The 14,981-nt window shown below is 40.6% G+C and overlaps 1 protein-coding gene across 1 annotated transcript in view; it reads right to left on the bottom strand.

Moving 5' to 3' along the window:
- GRIN3B (glutamate ionotropic receptor NMDA type subunit 3B) overlaps positions 1-14,981 on the bottom strand; it is a 688,331-nt gene that overhangs the window by 150,510 nt on the left and 522,840 nt on the right. The window lies entirely within an intron of this gene.

Here is a 14,981-nt window from a genome sequence, read left to right as displayed (position 1 = left end):
TGATAAATGGTTTCAGGATCCACAACAGGATTTTTGAAAAGGAATTTGTGGGAGTCAGGAACCCTGTAGTATCTGTCTGGCTTACAAGGAGCTGGAGGCAGAGAATCAGGAGCCAGACTAGACTCTGTAAAAACATCATCAACAATGTCTAGAACAGGAGGTATAGCCAAAGAAGAAGAAAATCCCTAAGTATCTTTTTAGATTCAGAAAAATCCTGACTATCCCAGTGGAAATGTTCCCTTAAGGTATGTAAATTTTCCCCAAAAGAAAAATCCTCAGGGGGGAAGCAGAAGGAATGGAATCTTCTGCATCAGAATCCTCATATGTAGGGATAGACAATTCCTGTTCATTAGAAGAGTCAAAAGAAATAGAATCCTTTTCAGAGGAATCATAGTCAATATCTTGCCTAGGCCTCTTAGACGTGGGGGGTTGGCTACTCCTGATCAGAGTAATTAAATCTTCAGCCATTTTGATCATTTGTTTTTTAGGCATAGGAGCTTGCACATGTGGCCTAGGCATTGGTTTTTTAGACATAGATCAAGATTTTGGCCTTAGTTTTATAGATGGCATCAGTCTAATATACAAATCTGTAGGCCTGAAAACACCCTCAGAAGCCAGTGCCTGCACAGCGGCTCTGAACCCATCCAAGGTAGAGACATCTGCGGGTTCCATAACTGAAGCTTCTCGCTGCATACCGGACTCTGAATGGGTCTCAGAAGAGGCCTGCGAATCAGAAGTAGTGGGTATCAGGGGCTCCAAAAGTGCCTCACTGAGTACCGGCGAACTGGCGACTGGCTTAGGAGAAGCATTGTCGGCAGTTTTAGACCTCGACGGCCTGTCTCTATCTTTTTCTTTGTGTTTTTTAGGTATTCCGGTAGTCGGATTGCTAACCAACGACATTTCTGGATAATTAAAGCGTGAGCCAAAATATTTAGAAGCAAAAATGTACCGACGTTTGATAGTGCTTTTATTAAATAAAGCACAGAACCGACAGCAAGGTATGTCATGGTCAGGGCCTAGGCAAGGAATACAGTACAAATGGAAATCCTTATGAGGTATTTGCTTCCCACAAGTAATGTAATTATTAACTTTTACTGACATCGGTAAGGAGCAAGAAAAAGTTTCCCAAGCGGGGTACTTAGCTTTTTAGTTGAAGACTTTGGATCTGAAACTCGAAAACTAAAATTTCAGGAGTCGGCCGACCGGCACTTGCGAACTGCTTCTGCTTAGGGCACCGAGTGGCAAGAAAGACTGATGTAATGGTGTCGGCTGCATGTTTTATACCCCTGAGGACCTGATGTCATGGAAGAAGGGACAGCAACTGATGCAGGACCCAAGACTTTGTTAATCAGGCTGACTGAGGGCAACCTGCCAGCAGATTACCCAAATGTAATGACTGCAGCAGTGAAACACGAAGAACATCCAGAGAATCAGGTGACCAGATGTGATGTCATTCTGTAGCCAGCACTGAAATTGCATTTAGATACTAGTGAGAGATGTGACAGATGACACTCAGTACTCTGTTTTAGAACTGACAACACCACTCACCCACTTCATCTTGTCTTACTACAGTAAGTAACTTAACTAGGGAACAGTAATTCTTCAGTCAGTTAGGAAAATATAGTGAGATTAGCTATAAGTATTGATTTTCTGTATCTGTCTGAGTCTTTCCATCTGTGTTATTTTTTGTATTTCCTGTTTATTGAAAATCTGGTGTTTATTGTAAATAGATATTAAGTATTTTCATGTTTTCTATTTTATTATTTATTATTAAATATATTTATACCTTTCATTGTGGCTGGTCTTTTAGAAAATATTTTAACCTTTGAGAGTAATTGCATTTATTTGGTGGCACTGAGGCTTCATGCTCCTGAAAGTCTTGCTGCTTGGCTTGGAAAAAGGTGGAGTCTTATTTAAGGCCTGGAGAAGAAGTCCAGCCCCAGGACTGGAGTGTGCTCTTAAGGAGAAATTATGTTTGGTGCAGAGAGCTGCATCTGAAAATACTGTGTGCATAGATTTTTCTTCTAAATGAACGCTTTCCACTGGTGTCAGTGGTGAGGATTAAGGCTCCTTGATTACTGGCCAAGAGTAGGGATGTCACACTAGTACATTAACATCAAGTTGGAGAATGTTCATTCTCCACTCAGGGTGGCAGTGGACAGGCTATCCATTCTCTAACAAGAGATAAAGCTCTGACTATGACCTCAGTCTGAGTAGCAGCTTGGGCACTGGAAGTGCCAGGCTGGTGGGTTGGTAGCAAGTGGCCTCCACTAAGTCAGCCATCCTGCAGTTGTAGTAATTACCAGTCAGTTGATCACCACCATGCATGTCGACCCTTGAAAAGCACAAAAAGTAGGCAGGCCTGGGGACACAGAATTGGTACTATAAAGCTGGTGACAGTAGCTCTCAGTGGCATGTGGAAGAAGGCAAACACATGCATGGAGATGGCATTGTAGGTAGCAGTGGGGTTGTTTCTGTCAGCCATCTGGGATAAGGTTAATGCTTAATAGAAATGCCTTTCTGTCTGTAATACTAAGGGTATCTTTTAGACCCACAGACCAGTCTGTAGGGGCAGTATCAGAAGCACAAAAGCAGCATATAATTAAGGATTTAAATCTGCAGGCAATGACTAACACTGATATCAGTCCCCTTCTGCAGGCCCTTGTTCTGTCAATGAAGATGGTCAATGGCGGGTGAGTAGAGAGCCACTCATTGGGCAATAGGCTGCAAGGAATGCTAGTGGTCTATGGATGGCCAGGGTGAGGAAGCAAAAATCAGGTGTAAAAGAGTGTGGAGAGACTGACCATTTTGTGAGAATGTGTTTTAAATATCAGACATCACAATAGCAGAATGTTAATGTTGTGGAATCTAACAGGCAGTGAGAAGCAGAGATACTTGGAATATAGTAGGAATGCAGTTTGTGAATCTGGCAGCATAGAAAGAAGCACTGTGATAAAATGGCTAACAGCAATGTGCTGACTTGAGAGCCAGAAAAGTTTTCAGGAGGTCTAGACAGGGAAGTTCTGGATACATGACAAAGCTATTTTGAATGTCTCTAAAATGCAAGCTAAGATGACATGCAAATTGTTATTGTATTCTAGGTACAAGCTAAAGCCTTTAGGTCCAATATGGTTAAGCTGTGTGACTGACCGAGAATAAAATATACAAGCAACTGTTTCAATTCATAGCCCCACAATTTCAATGAAAGCAGCTTGGCATATTGGGCAAAAGTGCTTGCATGGCTCTGGGCATGATTAAGAGAATACAGGCAGTTCAACCGGAAAATGCTAATAAAAATGAAGCCTACAACAAAAACATGCAGTGAGACAGACAGATAAGTGTAGATGACTTCTATGCACAGCTGAGTGAGAATATGCAAGAGGGCTTTTAGCATGGTCACTGAGGCAGACAGAACAAGAGAAGTGAGGGTTATTTTTTAATGGTACTAAAGCAGAGCTAATGCAGAGAGTGGCTGATTCAGTTCAGAGCTAATGCAGAGAGTTGCTGATTCAGTTTGTAAAGTGGATGAACTGAAAAAAAGGCAAACTTTTCAGAATGTTACAGGCAAATGCTCACTGAGTAGGTGGAATACAGAAAAAGTGTGTGAGTTGTAAGCGCTTCATTACAAGTGCAGAAACTTAAAATGGAAACAGCAGAAGTAAAGTTGTCCTAGTGAGCTATTCTGATTTGAGTGTCTAGGATGCTTGCCAATGTATTGCATTAAATACTTATCACAAACCATGATAGTGATAACATGTTCCATGCAGATTGGCTGTTCCTCTTAAAGAAAAGTTAGAACAGGAATGTAAACAATGGAATAGCTTGGGTTGATAGACCGAGAATATTGAAAGAGTCAACAGCATGGTGACTGTAGTTAAAATAAAATCAGGACTTGCATAAACTCACAGGATCTTAACAAATGGATTCAGTGGGAGTATTACCCTTTACAAACTGTTGAAGTAGTTGCTACTAAACCCAGTGCAAAGTTATGTCAGATAAATAAATCAAGGGTTTTGACAGTTTAAACTGGATAAGGCAAATTCTACATTGTGCACATAACATATGCTGCAGAGAGGGTAAAGATTTTTGAGGCTAGTGTTGGGGATTTCATTAGGAGGAACCAACTTACTTTGAGAATTTAAGTATGCTACGTTTCCTTGTTTGACCAGACTTACTCTATTTTTGTATCTCAGGTTAAGCATCCCTCCTGTATTACCAGCAGCCTACATATTTCCCCATCCACCATATATACCTCAATTTAATTCCTATCTTAATCTACCTCAACTATTTTTGTTTGCTAGCACATCACACTCCTTCCTCCTCTCCCCTTTTGTGCTTAGCCCCCTGCTCTAGTGTCTGTCCCTGCAACCATACAACTGGCCACAAGGTGGCACCCTTATTATTTTTTCTGCTGTTACTTCCCTTTTTCCCACTCTTATGCTTATCTTCTGCCTCCCTAAACCTTTCATATCTGTCCTTTAACTGAAGCTTTTTCCAGAACTGCATTTTAACCTAACCTCTCTTACCTTACCTTTATTCTTCTTAATCTAGCTCCTCTATATACTTTATTTCAACACATTAGCTGACTCACTAATACACTTTCTCTAACCTACTGACTTACCTGTTAGTTCTTCCCTTTCACTGATTGTTTCCTGCTGAACTCCACTCTCTTGTGTCTTCCCGCTCCGTTCGCCCTGCGGGCTCACTCCGCTCCCCTCCCTGCCCCCAAATCTCACCCGCCCCTAGCACCTCTACATTTATTCCCACATAACCACACCCACCACAATCCTTAGCCAACCAGAACTTGCTCCTCTTTCCATCCACTCCATAGTCATCTCCTCCCTCATCCACCCTCTCTACTCTGAACACTTACCTATTTTATACAGTCTCTTACTCATCTCAACATGTCCTACACTCACCTTCCTCTCCTACTACTAACTCTTCTAACTATTCTTTCCTCTACCTACCTAATAACCTACTATGAGCAACCTTTAAATCCTACTGTTAGCATTCCACACAGACACACCCTAGCTACCCCCCCAACTACACTTACAACCCATCTCAGTCCTATATACAGCAACTCATATCTTGAACCTAAATACCATCGTCTCTCACACATCAAATACCTTATTCTTAGACACACAAAACACTTGTACTGCTTCAAGCCCTCACAATTAACTCACCTTATTCAAGGTTTATCATTAATTGATAGGGACATCCACCCCAACCCAGGCCCAAACACCTTCATACTATCCGCTAATTCCCAACAAATGAAAACTACGCCTACACCACATACTAAACCTCCTAAATCTCTCACAATAGCTCATCTTAACATCCATAGCATATGCAACAAACTTCCAGCTCTTCACGCCCTTCTAGAAGTCCAACAATATGACATTCTCTGTCTTACCGAAACCTGGCTCAAACCCACAATAAAAGATAATGAAATTATCCCCCCTGGCTATAACATCCTAAGACAAGACCATCTTAAAAAAGGGGGCGGAGTAGCTATACTCTTTAAAACTGGACTGGAAGTAAATAAATCAGCCCACACCCCTCCATATGACACTAATGCTGAACTTATTATTTCCAAAATCTCCCTTAACCCACACAAAACTATTAACATTATCTGCACTTATCTTCCCCCAGGCAACAATCCCCCCATATTAGAAGACCTACTTAACTGGTTTTGAATTAATCTCCTTCAAGAAACAATATTATTAGGTGACTTCAGTATTGATTGGAATGTATGCAAACAAACTAATCCATCTACCCTTATCAACCTGCACGGATTCTACCAAACCATTAACTCCACAACTAGAACAAATAAAAACAATAATAAAGATACCATACTCGACTGGATCTTGACAAATAGTCCCCAACAAATGTATTCAACAGGTACTCTCCCAGATGACCTTAGTGACCACTCTCTCACATACATCATTAGGCACAAAATTCATTTAACAACACCTCCCCTAATTCGCTTATCTCGCAGCAAAAAACATTTTGACCCCCATCAGTTTCAAAATGAACTTAGCCTGGTTAACTGGTCTCCTCTAAAAACTCTCCCAATAGATGACGCTGTTAACCACTTTAATAAAACCTTTCTTACTATTCTAGATCATCATGCCCCCATGCGTTCAATTCGCATGAAATATAAGACAGCCCAATGGCTTACAAGCAACACTAAACAACTAATCCTTAGTAGGAATAAAGCCTGGACTAAATGGCGAACCTCTAAAGACTCCTTTGATCACCTTAGCTACAAACAAAAAAGGAACATAACAAAGCTAGCTATCATAAAAGATAAAAAGAACTTTTACACCCAGCTACAGCAATCCTCCCACCACCATCCGCACAAATTTTGGAAATCTATTAACACACTTCTATCTCCCGGCAAAGTTGAAACTCCCAATCCACTAGGCTCCTGCCCTGACTCTCCCTTACAAACAGCAAATGCATTCAATAACTTCTTTACTTCAACAATACTTAAACTGGCCAACCAACAAAGCCCTGACCCCTCTTTACTAGGTAGCCCAAGCTGCACTCCTCCACTAATGCAACTTAAACCCATACCCACCTCCTATATTCTAAATTTACTTCAAAAACATAAACCTTCTACCCCCTCAGCCGACAAATTGCCAGCCGAATATCTCCAGCTAGGTGCTAAAGCTATTGCCTATCCTATCTCTATACTAATCAACAGAACCATAAAAGAAAGTACTATACCTTCACTCTGGAAAATCTCCCACATCATCCCCCTCTTCAAAGGGGGTGATTCATTTGAGTACTCTAACTACCGCCCTATAGCACTGCTATCTCCTATTGCAAAAATAATGGAGAAATGCATCCACAAACAGTTACTAAATCACCTCCTATCTAATAATCTCCTCGCTAACTGCCAACATGGCTTTCGTCCTTGCCATAGCACCACCACAGCCTTATTATCCTTTACTGACTCCATTAATATAAACCGGAATAGCAATCTTCTTTCATCAGCATTCTTTGTAGACCTGTCAAAAGCCTTTGATATGGTGAATCACCAACTCCTCCTACATCGTTTAAAATCTATCTCTCTCGATAATATTGCCTTAAGCTGGTTTACTTCCTGTCTTCAAAATCGGAAACAAGCTGTTTTATGGAACAACAATCTTTCTGAACTTCTCCCCACCACTTTAGGAGTCCCTCAGGGCTCCATCTTAGGTCCTCTTTTATTTTCCATCTTTATTAACGACCTGCATCTTGCCACCCCCCTAACTACTTGTATTCAGTACGCCGATGACACCACCATCATTTGCTCTGCCACAAACCAAGCTGATCTTCACTACCTTACCCAAAAGACATTCACTACTATTGAGCAATGGTTCTCCAACCACTGTCTTCTCTTAAACCCTAAGAAAACTAAACTTCTCCTCTTCTTACCTACACACCTGTCTCCCTCTATTAATTTCACAATTACTTCTAACAATGGCACCCTTATCTCTCCTGACCAAACAACCAAACTTTTGGGTATTACTATTGACAACCTACTTAAATTTGATTTTCATATCAACTCTATCATCAAAGCAACTAATAGAAAATTAGGTTCTCTCTACAGAATCAAAACTTTCCTAACTCCTGAAGCAAGAACTACCATAGCTAGAACACATCTTATCTCTACACTACTATATGCTTCCCCCATATATACTAATCTCTCTAAACATAACATCAATAAGCTTACGGCAGCCTACAACAACATTGCCAGATTTACCACTGCCTCTCCATATAAAACACATCACTGTCTGAACCTCTTTAACTTAGGGTGGCTGGAGTTACCCCACCTAATTCAGTACTATCAGCTTACAATTGCCTATAAAGCCCTTTACCACCCTGAAAATATACCAATGCTCTCCACCCTTATAAAACCCTACAGCAACTTAAAAACCCTACGCTCTTCTAATAAAATACTGATTCAAACTTCTCTATCAAAGAACACGGCAGGTGACTCTATATTTTCCAACTCAGTTGGTAAAATTTGGAATCAACTTCCTCCAGACCTTATAGCCCAGACTTCCATCACACTATTTAAAACTAAATTGAAACACTTTCTAACTAATCACTGGCTTTGCTCTTGCAATAACCCTAGCTGATCTTTTACCTCCTACCTTCTCCTGTATCCTTTACACTTTCTCCCAAATCTATTTCTTCAATTTATTTTTCATTTCTACTTGAGAAATGACTCTCTCAACTACAAACTATATTTTTCTAGTAACACTATTGTTAACTTTTAAACAACTTAATTACTTCTGTCACTTATTTTCCACACCTGTACTTAAGTAACTTCCTTGTCTCTCTATCACCCTTTTTTTGAACTTCCTGAAATTGTTGTTTAAATGCCTTGCCTAAGTTGTGATTTATATGCTTTGTGTATTTTGTATGTACTGTTTGTTACCATGTAGTAGATAGCGGAGCTTTTCTCCTCGGGCCTCCACTGAAAATGGACATGCATCCAGTTGGACTAGCCCGGTTAACAAATGTAAAATAAATAAAAATAAATAAATAAATTAGCAGAAGAAGTATTTCAACATACAGTAGCTAACATGACTCAGGACCTGGAAGGTGTCAGGAGTATTACAAATTACATTGTCAGGGTTACTACAAGATGCTGCTGGGCAAAATAAGATCATTTGGGCTGAAGCTGAACAAGACTAAGTGTTGTATTGGAGTTATATCTCTGAAGCGTATAGGTCAGATACTTACTGCCGAAGGGATTACAGCCAGATAGCCACAAAGAACACACCACTGTAACCATGCAAACGCCTACTGATAAACCCTCATTAATGTGATTCTGAGGGATGATGCAATGCTTGCTGAAGTTTATATCACAGTTTTCAGATAAAACTGAACTGAAAAGAATGTTGCTTGAGAAGGAGCAGGGCACAGGCTGGAAATGGTCAGTGTATCATAGAAGGCTACTAGGCTAATGGCCCTAGTGCCCTTACAAGCCTAACCAAGTTCAACTCTTGTTCCAAAGGGTGTCTGGTTCAAGCAGACACTAAAATCAGTACCTATTGCCCCTGTCCAAGAGGGACACAGGTGGAACCCCCAGGGTGAATTTCAAGTTACCCATCCAATCGTCCAAATTATGCTTAAATAGGGCCAATGAGGGTCTTTGTTTAACATGCATAGGAAACTTGTTCCAAAGGTGTGCAACCTCTATGAGACAAATCTGTTTCTCCAGCAGATTCTGTTCATGTCACATACCAAGTTAAGGTCCTTTGAGCAAGTGACCCATGTGCCATTTGACTTGCGAATGTGCAGCACTTCCATTAAAACTGGGCCAGAGACTGCTCTATATGCAAGACACAGGTCGCCTCTGAGCAGTCTGTATGACAAAGAGTAAACTGAGAAAGATTTCAGTCTGTCCACATAAGACAGCTCTTGAAGACCCTGAATTTTCTTTGTAAGGAACCTTTGTGGTCTCTCCAATTGCTGCAGGTGTTTGTAAATGAACATACCAAAGGGAGCTTTGTACTCTGTTACTGGCCTGATGAGGGAAGAGTACAAGAGGCTATAACCTCTTTTTTTGGAGGCAATGCCCTTACTTATGAAATGAGCAATATAAAAAGCCCTTCTTACCACTGTGGAGACATGGTGATCAAAGTTAAGGTTGCTGTCGACTAGAAGAAGTGGATCAAGAAAGAAGCTCTGAACTATTGAAATTGTTAGTAAATATTGATAAAACATTTAAATTTTATGATATGGTCTTGCCTGTTACATTGAACAAAGATCCAAGCCAGAAGATAGTATGAGCAGTGCTACTGCAAGTTGCCAAAACCCTGTTGCCTGTGCTTTGAGAACACTGACAAAAGCACAGACCATATACATGCAGAAGGAAAGAAAGAAAGAAAGAAAGAAAGAAAGAAAGAAAGAAAGAAAGAAAGAAAGAAAGAAAGAAAGAAAGAAAGAAAGAAAGAAAGAAAGAAAGAAAGAAATACTAGTTATAAGTTCTGATTGCCAGAAATTTCATGACTTTGTTTACGTGAAACCTACTAAAGTTGTGACAGACCACAAAGTGTACGGAGTATTTTCACAAGTCTTTACAGAAATACCACTCCCATGGCACAGAGTGAAGAAGTCCTAACTGTGACCTAAATTACCTCTGTTTCACTGGTGGCACAGGTGCTGGAAAGAGCAAGACAAGAGAGATGGAATTGAATGGCTGCTGATAGCTTTGAGCAGAAGGGAGTAAGCAATTGGTCACGGTTTGGGTGACATCTAGAGGTAGCACTAAGTGTAGCACCCATGGAGTTTGAGCCTGCAGAGCACATTCTGCCAAGGGGCTGAGCTGTGCATGCACTGGAGTCATGTAAGGTCCTTGTGCTTAGCAGACTAGAGACGCTCTAGTGAGCTGCTGCAGGAAATAGAAGCCCCTAGGGGAAAGGAGGGGAATCTACTGGCTCTGGCAGGCTGGCCTGCTCTGTCTGCCACCTGGCTCTTTTCACTGGGGGAATGGATGGGCAGAATGGCTCCAGCCTGGGTAAGAGGTGCTTGTCTTTCACTCCTGAGGAAGGAACAAATGGAACGAATGGACAAAGAAAAGAGAGAAATTGGCCTGTTGTTTGGTATCATTGCAATACATAAATCCAAATATTACATCCAATGGGATGCCCAGCATCTCAATTTCTTATGCAGAGAAACCTTTGAACAAAGTGGCTTATGATATTTAAATTATTGGTATCAGAAAACAATGAAAACAACATAGGTTTTATTAGAGGACTATTGAAACTGAAACAATTTTATGACAGAGGAACAAAGAATTTGTCTTCATTAAAAGAAGGAGAAAGGGTCAAAATCATATTAGATCAGTACTTTTGTCAAATGTCACAGATTCATGCAATTATAATAGCACCAACACCCAAATCCAAAATCTTATATGCTATTAGGTATTGGTTATGCAACTATATAGATGAAATCATAATCATTTGTTGATATTACAAAAGCAAGTGGTCGTTCATAGGTTCATACGTATATACTGGACTCACAACCATCAGTGCCTTTATAAGCCTAGCCATGCAACCCAACCCAGGTGTATCCTCTAGTAACGTGCATTTTAGTGAGTGTATATTTGTTAGGAGGGTTATGTTAGTAAAGAGGTTGCTAAAAAGTTATGTGGGTAGGTCTGTTAATTAGGGAATGTTTACTGTTGGTCTTGTTCTATAAGAGACATGGAGGCCAACTTTGGGATGAATTTCTGATTATCCATCCAATGTTAGTTAGGGATGTTTGCTGTTGACCTCTGTCTATAAGAGACACAGGAGCCAGCCCAAAGATGAATTTGCAATTTCCCATCCGATGGTGAAGTTTACATTTGAATAGGGTTAGGGATGGACTCTGCTTCACATGGATGGGGAGCCTATTCAAGAGCATGAGGATCCTTTGAGTCACATGTCTGTCTCACCACCATCGCTCTAGTGTTTCATGTGCTGCTTGTTTTGTGGATGTGCAAAAGCTCCATCAGGGCTGGGTCTAAGGATGCTTTATATACCAAGCACAGATTGCCTCTCAACAACCTGTAGGAAACTGAGACAGGGCTCTAAGACAATTTGTATAGGACAGTGTGTTAGTACCCTGGATTCTTTTGGTTATGGTTGCCACATTCCTTCGTGGCTAAAAACAGAGTAAAGCCACACCCCTCACGTCACTACTAACCCCGCCCATCCCACCCTCTCCCGCCCACATTCCACCTGTTTTGTGATGTCACGATGACATCACTCCGTGGGGAACGCCCTCTTTTTTCATTCCTGCTGCCTGCTTTTGGCTGATTTACTAGGCTTTTCTGTAAAAAAAAGCATAATAAATCAGCCGATTTACAAACTCCGATAGTCTGTTTCCTTTTTGAAACAGAATACCGGAGTTTGTACAGTGTTTTCCAGACTACCAGAGAATCAGTTTGATTTCCAGATAGTCCAGAAAAAAATGGAAGGGTGGCAACCCTACTTTTGGTGAGGAACCACTGTGGGGGTTCCAAATAATCAGGTGCAAACTGAAGGAGGCATTCTACTCAGTGATGGGTTTGTAAGCAACTAGTAGAGTGGTACTATAATTTTCTTGGACCTGGATGTCATACCATTACTTATAAGTGAGGTGATACAGAATTAATTTTTTACTACCTTGGCTATGCATTGGTCAAAAGCCAGATTACTGTCTGCACATGTTCACAGATCCCGAACTACTGGGTCAACTGTTACGGGTATCTTATCAATGGAGTAATTTGCCTGGGTAGACATTTTCCAAAAAGGCAGTATAATGCACTTTTTTGCATTAAGTTTTAATCCCTGGCTTTGGTACCAGTCATTTGTCTGTGTTAGACCCTCTTGCAGGATATTAGTGTCATGGGGGAATTTATAATAGCTCCCAATTTGCAGTTATCTACAAACATGGTGAGCCAGAGGCCTTTGACATTAGCCTTGACCTTCAAGAAGTAGATGCCTGACAGGAGTGGGCCCAGCACAGAGCTCTGTGGTACTCCACTGGTGATCTGCTTCTTGTTGGAGGTGGTTTCACCAGTTCTGATGTCTTGGGTAATATCTGTGTGCCAGCCGGCAATGCAACAAGTTGTATAGGGATTTATGCATAGTTTAGTGAGTTTGTCCACAATACCAGAGTAGGGTATTATGTCAAATGCCTTAGCAAGGTCTAGGTAGGTAGTATGCACCATTTTACCTTCATCCATTACTTTGGTTACCTTCTCAAAGAAGCTTACCAGGTTAAGTAGGAATGACCTTCCTTTGACAAAACCAAACTGGGATGGGTCCAGCGTATTAGGTTGTCAATGTCTTTGTTGATCAGTTCCATGATAGTTCATTCCATGGCTTTGCATATTAGGTTAGTCAGACTAATGGGTCTTTAGTTTCTGGGGTTGGCTGACGGTCCACCCTTGTGAAGGGGGAGGGGAATAACTGTTGCCATCCTCCATGCGCTTGGTATGTAGCCTGTTTTGAGGCTGTAGTTGAACAGTGACTCAAGTAGTCCCGATAGGTCATGTTTTAAGATATTTAGGATGCAAACTGGGATACTGTCAGGCCCATTGAGGCTGCAATATTTTTATCCTTAGTGAGCACCACTGTGACATATTTCCTGCTGATAGTTGGGGGTTATGGTACTTGGGATTTCACAAGGGGTGGCAGGGGGAGAGTTGGGAGTAAAGTCTGAACTGAATTTGTTGGCCAGCAGATTCGCTATGTCACTCTGCTCAGTGAAGGTGGTACTGTGTACTACCACTTCAGCACATTGTTGTGTATTACCTTTGAGGTTTTGGACATAGCTGTAGAAGGCCTCGTGGTTGTCTTTAGCCTGAGAAGCTATGTTGACCTCGTAATTGGCCTTGTTAGATTTAATTAGTCCTCTTAGTTTCCTGTTTAGTTTTATTAGTGAGGTCTTGTCATTATGAGAGTTGCTCTTTTTGACTTGGGACATGACTTTATTTGGTTTGTTATATACCCTGTTAAGATTAGAATTCCCCAGTGGGGTTTGTTTTTGGGCTTACGTCAGGTAGGTACTCTATGTAGCCATTTGCATGTTTGTAGAGTGTTTCTATGAATAATTCTTTATAGGCTGTTGTGAACTCTGGTTTGGGTGGGCCATTGAATGTTGACAAACTGTCATTTAATAGGATGCAGTTTGCTTTAGAGTAGTTTCTAACTGTAACAGGTTTTGCTGGGTTTTCCTAGTTGATTTTTATTTTGAAAGACGCAGCTGATTTTCATTTCAAATCAGACAGATTTGTGCCAAAAATTCTGGTGATTAGATCCAATACAAAGCTACTTGATACTGTAGTGAAGTCTTCAGGGATTCAGACTTCATTTGCAATTATATCTGCAAATGCAGAATCTACCAGTGAACCGTCTACCGACTTGTTGCCATCTGCCTTCCATGAAGCTACTAGAGTGAGAGTGAGAGCGAGAGAGTGTGGTCTTGGACCCAAACAGGATAATCATTACTATAATCACTATGGTAGATTAAGGGAAAGAACACTCCACTATCAGGACTGTATATAGCTGTAATTAACTAAGTAATGTAAATTTATTAGTTTTTTTATGGCTATAGCCATGAAGTTTGCTTATTGAGTAAACGTATAGGTCTATATAGTATTATCCATAGAGAGATGTCTTTTCTTTCTTTATATGTAAAGGGAGATGTCACATGATTGGTGTGTGATACAGCATACCTTAAATAGAGTACAAGTACCTTGGGATGTGACTTGTAGCCACCAAGGGTTCTAGAACTTGAGTAAACGATTGCTTATGAATGAGCGTGTGTGTGTGTGTGTGTGTGTGTGTGTGTGTGTGTGTGTGTGTGTGTGTGTGTGTGTGTGTGTGTTATTTTCTTGGCCTCAGTGCCTCTGCCTGGCATATTGTCTATCCATCTCTCCACTGCAGATCTCACATACGTGGGATCCAATGCACAAAGCATGCAACAACAAATGAATGTCACAGCACTATGTGATGTATAAATAATATGGTGCTGCACAATGCCTGCTGAATTTCCATGCATCTTTAGAGAAACTTAACTAAATAAACACAACCTATGGCCTCCATATACTGCTTAGAAATGCTAGTCATTACAGGGGGTAATTATAATGGAATTTGCAATTATGTTGCTTTTTTAAAGGCTGCGTCACTGGTTAAGATTAAACTGCACCTGTTAAAATCACAACTCAAGTGTACCTGTACTACAAAGGAAAAAAGTTATTTTATTCTTATGAAAGGTACTTTACCGTGTGTTCCCAGGAAGTCAATATAGGAATAACAAGAGAATGCACCTCCTTCCTGCTTGTGATTGTCCTATCAGATTCAAATCTGTAAGATGTTTGTGAATCAAGTAACAGAAAAGGTAAAGCTGTCTTTGGCTTTGCTTCAAGATGCACATTTATTTATTTATTTATTTTATTTTAAAATAATGCATACAGATATTTTATATTTTAATAATGTATGCATCGT

The sequence above is a fragment of the Protopterus annectens genome, chromosome 13.part0 (genome assembly GCF_019279795.1).
Source record: "Protopterus annectens isolate FY-2018-M chromosome 13.part0, PAN1.0, whole genome shotgun sequence".
Taxonomy (NCBI): Eukaryota; Metazoa; Chordata; order Ceratodontiformes; family Protopteridae; genus Protopterus; species Protopterus annectens.
The sequence above is the reverse complement of the archived record's forward strand: the minus strand, read 5'-3'. Positions and strand labels throughout refer to the sequence as shown.